Source organism: Lissotriton helveticus, chromosome 7, assembly GCF_964261635.1.
Source record: "Lissotriton helveticus chromosome 7, aLisHel1.1, whole genome shotgun sequence".
NCBI classification, from domain to species: domain Eukaryota; kingdom Metazoa; phylum Chordata; class Amphibia; order Caudata; family Salamandridae; genus Lissotriton; species Lissotriton helveticus.
Window position 1 is genome coordinate 1,082,015,063 of NC_136068.1, and position 13,876 is coordinate 1,082,028,938.

General features: G+C 44.8%; 1 protein-coding gene across 2 annotated transcripts in view; it reads left to right on the top strand.

The window, feature by feature from the left end:
• RPTOR (regulatory associated protein of MTOR complex 1) overlaps positions 1–13,876 on the top strand; it is a 2,181,859-nt gene that overhangs the window by 32,846 nt on the left and 2,135,137 nt on the right. The gene's annotated exons all lie outside the window — the stretch shown is intronic.

The following is a 13,876-nucleotide window of genomic DNA, read 5'->3' on the forward strand; positions in this document are numbered from 1 at the left end:
GCAAAGTAGTCCCTGATGGTGTTTCGTTTCAGCCCATGATTTTTTTTAAAGTCGCTCTGTAAGCGCACTTGGCCACCGGATTATAAGATTTATGCCAACCACGTTTCATCTTCTTACATAAGCTTTTTTCCATCCGTAGTGAACCAGGGGGCAGAGGGTTTTTTTCTGGCAGATTTTGCTGTTCTAAGTGGGGCTACTCTATCTAGGGTGGAGGAGACCCTGCATTTGAAAGTAGCTACATCGCTGCCAGCTGAGGGGGAGACCTTCCTCCAGTTTCTCCTTTCCTCGTAAGTTGGCCTGGCGCTATTGCCAGAGGATTTGCCAGTTAAACTGAAAGGAACTAACAGATGATGCGACCAGGTTAGAGGTATCGGGCCTCTACTTTCAGGTTGGGGTCATTAGTAAAAAATTAGATCCAGCGTATGGCCAGCTATATGGGTAGGCGCACACACCTTTTTAACAAATTTAAACCCTGCATCATGTCTGCCTGCCAGCTAAGAAGCCAAGGAACAGTTGTCATTGTCCATGTGGACATTAAAATCGCAGAGGACGGTGAAATTGGTATGCCTCTGTGATCAATCAATCAATCAAGCACTTATAAAGCGCACTACATACCCGTTAGGGTCTCAAGGCGCTTGGGGGGGAGGGGTGCTGCTACTGATCGAAGCGCCAGGTCTTGAGGAGTCTTCTAAAGGCCAGTAGGTCTTGGGTCTCCCATAGTTTTGTGGGGAGGGTGTTCCAGGTCTTGGCGGCGAGGTGGGAGAAGGATCTGCCGCCGGCAGTCGTTCTTCTGATGCGAGGAACTGTGGCGAGGGCGAGGCCTGCGGAGCGGAGCTGGCGGGTGGGGGTGTAGAAGCTGAATCGTCTGTTGAGGTATGCTGGGCTGGTGTTTTGGAGAGCTTTGTGCGCGTGGAGGAGGAGCTTGAAGGTGACCCTCTTGTTGACGGGGAGCCAGTGCAGGTCTCTCAGGTGGGGGGTGATGTGGCTGCGGCCAGAGATGTCGAGGATCAGGCGTGCCGAGGCGTTCTGGATGCATTGCAGCCGTCTTAGGAGCTTGGCCGACGTTCCTACGCGGCGGTGTTGGGATCGGTGGTGTCAGCAGGTGGCTTCTAGGTGAGTCTGGCGGTTAGCTGGACTTCTGTTGAGTGCGGTGGTGGACTTCCTGAAGGTGAAGTGGATGCAGTGGTGGTCTGTCCAGTGGGGTTTGGTTGAAGGAGACGTGGGGGCTTGCGGTGAAGATGGGGTCGAGCGGTTGGCCGGTGGCATGGGTGGGTGTTGTCACGAGCTGTCTGAGTCCGAGGTTGGCAAGTTTGTCGATCAGGGTGGTGGAGTTGGCGTCGTTGTTCTCGAGGTGGAAGTTCAGGTATCCTAGGAGGATGTATTCACAGGAGCCGAGGGCGTGCGTGCTGATGAGGTCGGTGATGGAGTCGCTGAACTGCGGTTGGTGTCCGGGGGGGGTCTGTAGACGAGAGTTCCTCTGAGGGTGGTGTTTGGGTCGGTGTGGATCTGGAAGTGCATGTGTTTGGCGGCGCTGAGGGTGTCGTCGGTGTTGGTCGAGACTCTGAGAGTGTTCCTGTGAGCGATGGGGATTCCTCCTCCTACTCCGTTGGAACGGTCTCTGCGAATGATCTTGTAGATAAATCTGCGATAATGTTGCATAATTCAAGCAGATGGCAGGATGGAGTGTCACGGGGTCTATAAACCAGGATTCCTGCAACTGATGATGCAGGGGAGGTTTTAATGCAAACAAACAGTGCCTCAATCATCCCTATGCTCTCAATTCTAATGCACAACATCTCCCAGCCATCCCTCATGAAAACAGCAAGCCCGCCCAGAATCTCTGGCCAGCTGGGTTAACAGGGGTCCGAGAACCCTCTGGTATAGCCAACAATATGTCAGGGTTAGATCGTTCTTTTAACCAAGTTTCGGTTAAAAACATAAGATGCCAGGCGTTTGACTCGAGTGAGCTCGACATCGTCGCACTGTTTAACCTATAAACTGCATGCCATTGAGTTGGGCGACAGTAGTGCCTGTTATGTACAGTAGTACGAAGAAGCAATACCAGGGCAGTAAGTGTTGTTTAACAAATGTTTCTGTAACTTTAAGAAAGGCATGCTTGACGAGTATACACGTAGGTCTTAATTCTGAAATGCTTTTTGGTTTCTATTTAAAAGGTAATTAATCTTGTCACTTTTTTCGTGTTTTATGGTATTTAATCGTGCTGAAGTCCATATATATACAGGAGGCACATTTGTAGTGATGTTATATAATACAAATATCTATATACACATAGAGGTCTGCACAAGATCATAGAATGCATGCTTTTTCAATGTTCTGTTGGTATTAAACATGTTTTACTGAGTGATTGCCTTCTGAGCTATGCTGGAGTTACGGGCACATTACTGTATGAAGTGTGCATTTTCATTAATGTCAGATTTTTTTCTTGTGTTGGATTGTCTGTGTGTGTATAAAAAAGGAATTTCAAAGAAGTGGTAAGTCTGCTGTGTTTCCCTTTTTGAAATTGAACTGCACTCTTTATTTTACGTTGAGAAAAGCTATAATCTCAGCCCTACCTTTTCTGTGTTGTGCTGATCAAGAATCTTGGATATAGACAGAGACACTCTCCACTCTTTATGGTTTTGTATCTACAAATGGATCTGTTAATTGCTTGTAAGTCTGTGCACATTTATCAGCGACCTGCTGATAAAAATAAGAAAGCTTGCAAGAGATTCATGACCTGCAAGTGCTTGGCTAGCCTGTGATTTTAGGTTTCCAGAGACGAAGTTAGCATAATGCTCTGACCGTTAGTTGAGTCGAGTCTGTAGTGAACCAAGAGAGCATCCACATGAAGCTAGATAGAAAGGGAAACGTGTCTAATACTCTGATATCACCTACCTCACGCCGTTTTCTGAATTATGAGCTAGGAATAAGTGGAGAGAAGATAAGGAGTTGATTGGGGTGTGGAGAGACTGGGGAACAAGGTGGTGACTCTGTGATGTTTGTAAGCCTGGATCTGATTGAACAGACCCTAATGGTCTTTCAGTGACTCAAGCCTTGTGGAAAATCTATCGACCTCCTGCTTTCCAGTTCACCTTTGCAGGATGATGCCCATTTCCCGTTGCTTTTCTTCTATGGGGACCAAAATCCTTTCCCTCTGAGTTGCCAACCATCTTTTATGCCCATTCAAAGATAGTTCTAAAGCGATGACATGGATAAAGAACTTCCTTGCCTTTTTGCCACTTATTGACTTCCAATAAAATCTCCTCAAGTGCTGGTAGTTTTAACGGCTGTGTAGACGAGTGTATGTGGGCGGTATAACAAACATAGACCTCTGTACAAGAGAAGCTTGATTGTTTTGTTAAAGCTTCAACTGATCTTTTTCTGACACGTTTGGTTTTGTGGCAGACTGGTGACTGACATGAATCTGCTTGAGGAATATTTCCCCTTTTAACACAATATCTGTTTAGGTCTAACATTATTAAAATATACAGCAGTGTTTCTTTGTGCTTGGTTAAGTCTCTCTGCGATTGGGAGATCATATCAGAATACAGCATCTCTCTGCATCCACTGAGGAAGCTGGTCCTATAAGGACATTGCAGAGCTTTGATGCATGGGCCTGCGATGATGCCCTCATAAACAAATTGGATTGTGCATAGGATATTGGAATGTTTAAGTAATAGTATCTGTGGAACTGAAAAAAACACTAATAAGGACTAGGTAGTTTGGAATTGTGGAACTAAAAAAAACATTAATAAGGACTAGGTAGTTTGGAATTTTCTTTAAGTAGAATATTACTGAGCTGAGAGGTAAAGACACATTGTGCTTAGGACCCAAGTTCAGCAGATGCTTGAGTCTCAGCCCTATAATAGATGTCAGCAGGGCTTTAAGTGGGGGGCCGATCTCGAAAGAGGGCTCTAGGGGGCTCTATTTTCAGGCCTCAAAGGTAGGGTGAGCAGACGTTCTGGTTTTTGTTTGGTGTTACTAGTGTGGGTAACATGTCTTGATAGTGAAATACTGCCAATTTCGTTTTTCACTATTAAAAGGCTATCTTGCCCATAGGATAACATGGGGAATGTTGTGTGACATAATCCAAATCAGTTTTACCAAAGTCTGTCTGTAAATATCAATAAACGATTTGCCCCGGATTCGGAGAAAAAACTTAAAGCCAGCTTCAGTGTGCTACATGCAGGCAACTTACCTTCTGGTGATGAATGCATTCTTTATGGTGAAACCGATCCAGAAACTGTGTTCAGAGTTTCAGCTGCCAGCAAGAGATACTTTCCAAGCTTTTAGACTTTTCAAAGATTTCGGTGGAAAGAAAACCCCATAAGCATTAAAAAAGTTAGTAGTTTGCATGGAAACCCTGCCAGCAAGTAATGCAGATTGCGAGAGAGGTTTCAGCGCAACAAACTTAATTGCTAGTCCAACAAGGGCCTCTCTTACTGTAGAGACCATTTCTTCATGCTTATGGGTAAAACTCAATGATCCTCCATTTTATGCAAAGCTGTATGTAAAGAGTTGGCTGGCAAAAGGTAGGTCTGCTGAAGAAAATTGTTGTGAGAACCCCCAGCAAAATAGACACAGTGAATATCTTCAAGGGTTTTGGGAAATCCTGCAATAGATTTGTCAGTAATGTAAATAATTGTTACATTTTTTTTTAAGTGTTTGGTATTTTATGGCTTATACTTAATAAATATACTTTTTTGCCTATTTTATTATACTTTGCTGGATGCGACTTCATGATTTTCTTAAGCACGCAATGCTAGTTATCTTGATTTAGACCACGCCCCTACTCGGATAGGCCCACTTAAAGCCCTGGATGTCAGCCTGATGTTTTAGGCTGATCTTTTTCTGTTCTCTTCAGGGTACTAGGCAGGAGCGGAGTCAGTTAAAGGTTTTAGGGTGGGCCATTTTCAAAACTTTGAATAATTTCTGAAAAACGTTCCGCCTCCTTATTCAAGCTGTGATTCAAAGCTAGCATAGATCTCTTCATTTTTCCGCTCTTAGTTCTCCTGATGCTGACTATCAAGTCTCCTCACTCCTTTTTCTAGGTCGAGGTGTACTCCTCTCTCTTAGATGTCTGAATTCAGTAGAGTATCTACCTCACCCAGCTTTGCTACACATGACAGACAGGTCTGCTGTTTTATTTGTTTCGAGTTACAAGCAACTAATATACATGGACTATCCCATCACTGTTGTTTAAAGGAGCAGAGGTCTCCATATCTGGCGTCACTCTCAAGTTCTACTTGTTGGAAACTGATTTTTTTACCAGGCAAATCTCTAAGCCATGACATTGGTGTGTCCACATTTATATTGAAAATCACAGATGATGTTAAAAACCTTGACTGACCTCACAAGGCTGATTGACTAATTCCCAAATGAAAGGACTAACCCACACACAGTTACCAGCGAATTGGGATTTACCAAGCAACCACGTTAAAATCAATTGGCTTTAAATCTGTTTCTGAGCCATGTTATTAGGAAATGCAAGGATGCTTGCTATGTTGACAGCTGCAGAGAGATCAAGGAGGACGAAGGTGTTTCAAAAGTTGACCAGGGTGAGTTTTGTAACATACAGCAGTGAAAAGACCCAAACGGAACACCTCTCCTTTGGTGCCTTTCTATTTCTCAATCCCTGCGGTGAGGGTGCATGAGGTGAGGTCTGAGTGCAGACACCCACCTTAAAACCTCTGAAATGCTGCACTCTGTGACAGAGTGGCTCCTAGCATGACCGGGAGGCTGTTAGCGAGATTTTGCAATTCATTTCTTCTTTTAAGAACCAAACACATCTGTGATCAGGCAGGTAATCTAAGATAAGAGCCTGGAAAAAAATTAAACTGGACTCCAAGTTGGCTTAAATCATCAGCTTTATCCAGTTTTTACCATCACTTGTGTGGATCACTTTTGAAGACTTGCCAAATGTTGAAAATACTACACATAGATTGGCTCAGTTTTATCCGTGTGGTGACTGGGATTCATACACACACCCAACATTGCAGCCAGAACTACATGATAAATCAGACTTTCAATGTACTCTAGCTTCTAGTAGGTTCCACAGGGATTACCACAAGGTTGTAAAGCTGAAATGTTATAGGTGAGATGTAAGGTTGTATGTATAAATGTTGACAACATATTCTCCAGCCCGAAATACCCGAGACCTTGTAGTTCTCTGTTGAAGGGCCGAGCTAGAGGGAGCAGCACTAGTCAAGATTAGATTCTACTATGATCCTTGTAGTGACGAGCCTATGAGGCTCCAATTCTAAGAGCTCTCTACGATAAAAAAAAACGAATTATCATCACTAAAGAAGCCTCCCTTACCCGTAATTACTTTTAGGGATCTCAACTTGACTCGGAGTTCAAAGAAGGATAGGCGTTTATGGATCCCACAATTAATAGAGGCATACTCTGATGCAATCTCAATTGAATAACAGAGCAACTATCAACAGAAATCTGTTCTGGGATACAGCTTCGCCCAACTGGTTGGTCAGTTAAGTAGTCAGTGATATTTCAAAGTGGTCTCAAAATGGCAAAGACTGTGTAGCATTAGCATAATTACTGACGGCATGACAAGCCAGGCATTCAGATAAGATCCGACACCCACTCTGAATATAAAAAGATACAGAAACCCCACTGACGACTAATGTTTATTTCTGCTCACCAACAGGCACCTTTTTGCAAGAATGGGGAGATTTATTTTAGGGCAGTGCACCTAATCCTGGCAAAGCCACAAAGAATTATAGTTGCAACCTTGTGATCAATCATCTCGATTGCCTTACTCGCAAATGACAGGCTGACAGTCTCTCCAAGAGACAGCTTCTGCACCCCCCGTTCCTTGTTGGCAAACACCGTACACTTATTGAAACTCAAATGTGGCATTTTATTTTGTTCATCATATTTTGCTGGTGTAAAATTACTCAAAATATACACAGGTAAGGATGGACATAGACAAGTGATGAGAACGAAAGACCACAAATGAGTCTCACAACACAAGAAGACAGCCCAGGGATGCCCTAACTACAGTGCAGAGCTGTAAAGAGATGTTCAATTGGCATGGAGACAACTACGAGCTCTATCAGATCCTTTTTTGTTGGCGTTGTCTCAAAGACTGTGTTTGGATACCTTATGTTGTGAACTCATTATTTATTGCCTCCCAGTCTTGGCCTCTCGCTCTTCTGCCTCTACAAGGCAGGTTAAGGGGTGTAATGTGGTATGCTCTTAAGGGTTCTCTTTCTGTTTTTTGTCTATTTTAGTTCCCATTCTAGATTACAAAAATCTGCAGAGTGTTAAAGTTATTGGCAGAGAAGTACATTTAAAACGATAGATGAGATGAGGTGGCAGTTCCACTGTGGTAAGAGCTGGCGCAGCATGCAGTGGAGCTTCAGCTTGCACCAAAATACTTGATCCCCAGGCTTTAGTCTTCAATATCCAGTTTCTGATTTCTCATATATAGCTAGAAATTACAAAATCCGATATACGTATGAAGAAGGTCCATGCGTCATAGAAGAATTGAGCAATTGTACATATTTTAAGCAAACATTGACAAAGCCAATTGGGCTGGCTTTAGTGTGCCATGTCTCTGTATCTCCAATTTAAAGTCTGACCTGTTGACTTTGCCAATGCTTGTTTTGTTTTAAGCATTTGGATTGTTCACCCTTATGCATTTGCATATAGTTTAACATGTGTAAATGTATGTGTCTCACACACAATTCCCTAACTAAAACATTTAAGTAAGCCTGCTGCAGTGAAAAAGCAAATAACAAATGGATTGCTTTCTCTATATAACACATGTATGAGATAAAGAATTTGTGTGATGATTCAGTGTACTTTTGAGATGTAAAATAGCTCTTCGTGCATTGCAAAGCCAGCACTATATTTGACAGGAAAAGTTTCACCAAACAGTCAGTAAGTAGCATGAGGAGTGAGAGAAATACTCCTCTGAGTGGAAGCCAAAGGAAAGATGGGAGACCATGAAGCCTCCTGGTCTGTGATATTTCTAGGCCTTGATATTTGATATTTGATATTTATGTGCATTTGTATAGCGCTAACGTTCGCTCCCAGGGGAGCATCATGGCGCTGAGCAAGCTGCGGAGAATAACAGAAGGATGTATTTGGAATTGAAAAGACTAGATGGCTGCCAGGACGGAGGAGTCTGGTTGTTGGTATACCCATGTCTTGAGAAGTTTTCTAAAGTTGTTTTCATTATCTATGGATCTAAGACTGACAGGCAAATTATTCCAGGCTTTGGCGGCCAGAACATTGAAGGATTTCCCACCCTTGGTCTTATATTTAAATCTGGGGATTAGAACCAGATTTGTCCCAGAAGATCTCAAGCAGCGTGGGGGGTTGTAGCGCATAAAACGTTTTGCAAAGTAGCGGGGCCCTGTATTTTGCATTGTTTTGAAAACTGTAAGGAGTAGTTTAAAAAGGATTCTTTTATGCAATGGCATCCAGTGCAGCGAATTTAGTGCTGCAGACGCTGATGACCTTCTGGGAAGTTGTAAGACCAGTCGAGCTGCAGCATGTTGAACGATCTGCAGCTTTCTGAGAGTAGATTTTTTCACTCCGGCCATAAGGCCATTGCAGTAGTCGAGTCGGGAGAGTATGAGGGCTACCGCGACTGACTTTCTGGCTGCAATTGGGAGGAAATCGAAAAAAAATTTCAGAGATTTTATTAGTCCAAAGCAGCGACCGGCAGTAGACTTGACGTGGTCATCAAAGGAAAGAGATGAATCAAATTGGACGCCTAGGTTTCTGGCTGATGGAACTGCACTTGGGGGGGCCTCTGATCCAAGGGGCCACCAATCTTTCGGGCAGAAAGAAGGGTTTTTACCCAATGGGATGATTTCCGTCTTAGCACTGTTGCACTTCAGATGGTTAATATTTAACCACTTAAAGACGTCAGAAAGGCAGTTTTTGAACCGGAGATCAGTGTCGGTCCGCTGCTTGTCAATTGTGACGACCAATTGAGTGTCGTCAGCGTAAGACGTAACAAGAATCCCATGTGATTCTATCACGGCTAAGAGAGGTGCCATGTAAATGTTAAAAAACAAAGGACTCAGTATGGACCCCTGGGGCACTCCAGATGTGATGAGTTTTTCGCAGGATAGATGGGGTCCAAGGGACACAGTCTGGGACCTGTTTGATAGAAATGATGAAATCCAGGCTAAGGCTGTGTCAGTCACGCCAATCTCTCGCATTCGATTAATTAGGATGACATGCGATATGGTGTCGAATGCTGCTGAGAGATCCAGCAGGATGAGGACAGCCTGCTTGCCCTCATCCTGCAGGAACTTGATGGAATCAGCCAGTTCGATCAGCGCTGTTTCAGTGGAGTGACCGGAGCGGAAGCCTGATTGCTGAGGGTGTAAGATGTTGTGGGCCTCTACAAAAGTTTTTAACTCCTCATGCACTAGATGCTCCGTGACTTTGCCAAGAATAGGAAGTAGGGAGATGGGACGCATATTCGTCAAATCTGTTGGCGATTTATTCTGTTTTTTCAACAGAGGTTTTACTGTAGCCTTCTTCCATTCAGTAGGTACAAGTCCGGATTCAAGGGATTCATTGATAATAACATTAATGTAGGGATTGACCTTGTCGATCAGGTGATGAAGGATGATGGGGGGACAGGAATCGGTAGGCGCTACTGATTTACAAGCCCGGATTGCCTTACTAGTCTGTTGCAGGGAGACCGATTTAAAAGTGGAAAGAGGAGGGTAATTGATTGTTGCCTCTAAGGGGGTTGTCGGAGGAAGGGGAAAATCTTTCTGAATATTGACTATTTTGTCGACAAAATAATCTGCAATTTGATTGCAGAGACTCTCTGAAGGAGGTATGTCGGTGGTGAGGACTTTCGGGTGAGTGAAGGACTTAACAATGGTAAAAATAGTTTTTTGATTTTGGTGTGCCTCCATTATAAGCTTGGTGTAGTATTCCTTTTTGGCTATTTTTATGTCAGAGAGATATGCCTTCCTCTGTTGGACATAACTTGTTCTGGAGACCATATCATATGCTTGTCTCCAGAGTCTCTCTAGTCTCCGACAAAGGAGATGACTCTCTGCTAGGGTCTGAGTGTACCAGGGGGCATTTGGCTTTTTCTTCTTAGGGCCCTTTTCTTGATGGTTATTGGGCTCCGGGTTTGCCGCGACAATTTGGCTCATCCAGGTATGAAAGTTGCGGGAGTCGATTTCAACATCACCGGTTCCAATGGGAGGTGGGGGCACCGGTTTTGACTCTAGTTTGATTCGTTCGGCCACTTTCTTCCAGTTAACTGAGAAGGAGGCTTGGGCATGCCTAGGGCTGGGACGGGTGGTCAGAGGTGTCATAATGTTAAAAGGGATAAAGTAGTGGTCGGTCCAGATTTGAGGTAGCGGGGGGGAGGTGGAGAGGGTTGAAAGATTGGAGCATATGCCATCAATAGTGTGGCCAGCACTGTGAGTGGCTGTATTGATGCGTTGGGAGAGTCCAAAGATGTTCAGGGACTGTAGGAAGGAAATGGTGTGAGGGTCTACAAGTGATTCCATATGTAGGTTCATGTCACCAATGAGCGTGAAGTTAGGATATTGTAACATGAGCGCTCCAAGTGCCTCATCCAAGGAATTAAGAAAGGAGGTGGGATTGCCCGGTGGACGATATAGGAGGCCTCCCGATAAGGAGAATGAGGCGTTAATTTTAATAGAGAAACCCAAGCTTTCCGTGTCCTTAAGGTGACATACGTCGAATGTGTGACAGGGAAAAGTTTCCTTAATGATAAGTGCTACACCGCCACCTCGACCAGAAGGTCTATCCCTTCTGAAGATGGTGAAACCAGGAGGGAGGGCAATAGCCAAATCAGGGTTCGAAGAGTCGTTGAGCCAACTTTCAGTAATGAACAGGGCATCTAGTTCATAGTTTAATATTAAGTCGTGCACGTCCTGGCAATGGCAGGCTAGAGACCTGGCATTCACAAGACCTCCCTTGAAGTTGGTGGAATTACATTTCGAGGGGGCAGACGTGTCTGCTGCGTCGTTTATGGGCAGGGGGGACGTCCATTTACAACGAAGGCATACGAGGGGGCTAGACAGGGGGTCAATATGAGGGCAATCAGAAAGGAGGGGATCGAGTGGGGGGCGTAGGGACAGTAAGTGAATAGGGTCGTACCTGATGATGGGTCTCAACCCGGCGGCGTGCCCTAAACACGATGTTATCATATTAAGCTCTAGTCAAGGTTCTGAGGTGGGTTGCTGATAAGAAAATCTTTGGTTTTAATTAGGCAGTTTTTAGAAAGGGGTTTCCCCTATATATCAGTGTTTGATTTTAAGGACCGGTGTATATGCAAAATAAAGAGACCGGCATGTATCTTGTATTACTTGACCTGGCAGAGCTAGTCAGTTGAGTAAATCTTAGTTCATTATGGTAAAGTCTATTCATATTCAGTTTGGGAATAAAATGGGACACTATAGTAGAACCGTACGGCATTAAAATCGTGTCGTACGCTGACGATACCCAGCTGGTGGTTTCACTGGCCCAGGAGAACGGTGGGCAAGCCTCGGCCGGCCTGTTGAAATGCCTGGAGAGCGTGAGGGAGTGGATGACCAACTCCTCCCTCAAACTGAACGGTGGAAAAACTGAACTCATGCTCTTAGGCCCAGCCTCACCACTACCTTTCTCTTCCCTATGGCCCGCTGGTCTAGGGGTACCTCCTACCCCTAAGGACAGTGTCAAGAGTTTGGGAGTCTGGTTAGACCATAAACTCTCCTTCTCCACTCAGGCCACCAAGTTGTCTGCCACCTGTTTTGGCCTTTTTAGAACACTGAGGAAGGTCCTTTCACTTTTACCTCTAGATGCCAAGAAGGTGGCAGTACAAGGCCTCATCCAGTCCCGCTTAGACTCAAACAACGCTCTATATCTGGGGGCGCCTGAGATGACTCTTCGAAAGCTACAGGTGGTACAAAATTGTGCAGCACGTACCATACTCCAAATCCCACGGTCACAGTCCGTCAGACAGTGACTGAAAAGCCTACATTGGTTACCGGTGAGACAGAGAGTGGCTTTCAAGGCTCTGTGTATCACACATCGAGCTTTTTGGAAGACTGGATCAGCAATCAACACCAGCCTTGTCACCCCTTACCACCCGAACAGGAACCTCCGGTCTTCCGGTGCTTTTCTGGCAGTGGTACCCAGAGTAAAGAGAGCTAGGTCGGGGGGCAGGATGTTCTCACTGAACGCCGCCAAGTTGTGGAATGCACTCCCCTTTGATCTTCGATCCACACCCGACCTACTCCCTTTTCGCAGGAAACTGAAAACCATACTATTTAGGAAGCCCTTTTAGTTCCTCCTGTGTTCCGTCTCGTCTCTGTCTAAACTCAGCGCTTGGACGCCCCTGGGCAGCAACTGCGCTTAATAAATCGATAATAATAATAATAATAATGATAACTTTGATTCCCTGTATGAAGATACTAGCATTACTGATTGTTCGCTTGTGAGTTTTGGATTTGGTGGTCGGCGAACAATGGGACCCTCTACTGTCCCTTTTAATTTTAAAAAGGGGGTGAGATGGGGCTCCTTCTTTGCCCTGGTCTAATTTATTCTTTGTTTCAGACTTCTCCAGGGGTGATCATGGTTGAAACAGTGAGGCTTCCTAATTGGGTTGGCACAATAGGATTCTCTTCTCTATGCACACAATGTAGTTGCATTGTCTTGTGCCCAGAGGGGGCTGAAAAAACAGTCCTATGTGTTAAACCAGTAAATCGAGGCCCAGGACTTTCAACTGAAAACGCCAAAAACCAAAAATTGGCTCTTGTCTTTTCAATAGCAAGATAAAGAGTAGGTTGATGAGTATGTGTAGGAGCAGGGTGCCAACTTCGAGGGAAACAGAAAATAGAATTGTCTCAACAAGCTCTTCTCACTCGCAAAACCCACTGAAATGTCACCATGCTTTTAAAAGTAAAATTGAAATAAATTAGTCACGATCTGGGATGGGAAGTAAATGGGTACTATAAAAAACAAGCATTTGCAATGCAATAGGTCTCGCATTAGGAAAGTTTGAGCTATTGATCTTGTAAATGACACATTTTATATTTATGTGTTGATTTTGAAAATAGCTAAATTAATAGCTTTGTCATTTACAATGCCAATACTTTTAACTTTTGCAAATGTGATACTTATAGCATTTGTAATGCAACATGTTTTGTATTTACGTGACTTAGATGTATTGATTCTTTTTTTTTTTTAAACTTGTTTTTATTGGCATTTCGTTATCATAGCAGTACAGACCATGTAAATAATCGCATATGCTAGAGTACATAGGATAAAAAAGAAATTCAAGGAGAAAGGAAAAGGCACAAGCATGTGAATCAACATCACGGGGAGCATTGGAGTGGGTCTGCAGAGGCTGTACTGTGGTGGTGCCAAGTAACTGGGGGGACAGAACTCGGGGAAGGAGCATCTGGGCGTTTTCACGGGCATTTCGAGAAGAGATGGGGGTAGGGCGTTAGAGGGGTCAAAGGCTTGTGCTTACAGTGGGCCGGGTTGCTAGAGGGCGGGAGTGTTGTGCCAGATTGAGCATCGGGCCAGATGCCCCAGGAGCAGGGTAGAAGTGTGGGACTGCGGGTCGCCAGCGTCCGGCACTAGTCGTTGTTTAGGGGCTGTAGGTTCGCGGGGGTGGGGGGGGTCTGCCGGGGTGGGTGTAGTTGTAGGGGTGGGTGTGCTCGGGTCATCGGGCGCGTCAGCTGTCGGAAACGATGCAATAGCATGGCCCATTCCATAGAGATGGGGTTTTTACGAGCACCCTTAGCTTCCTCCTCCCGCAGGGCGTCTTCTTCCGCCGCTGCCCATTTACATACTGCCCCTGTCCATGCTGCTGTGTGGGGGCCCTCTGATGACCGCCAGTGCATAGCTA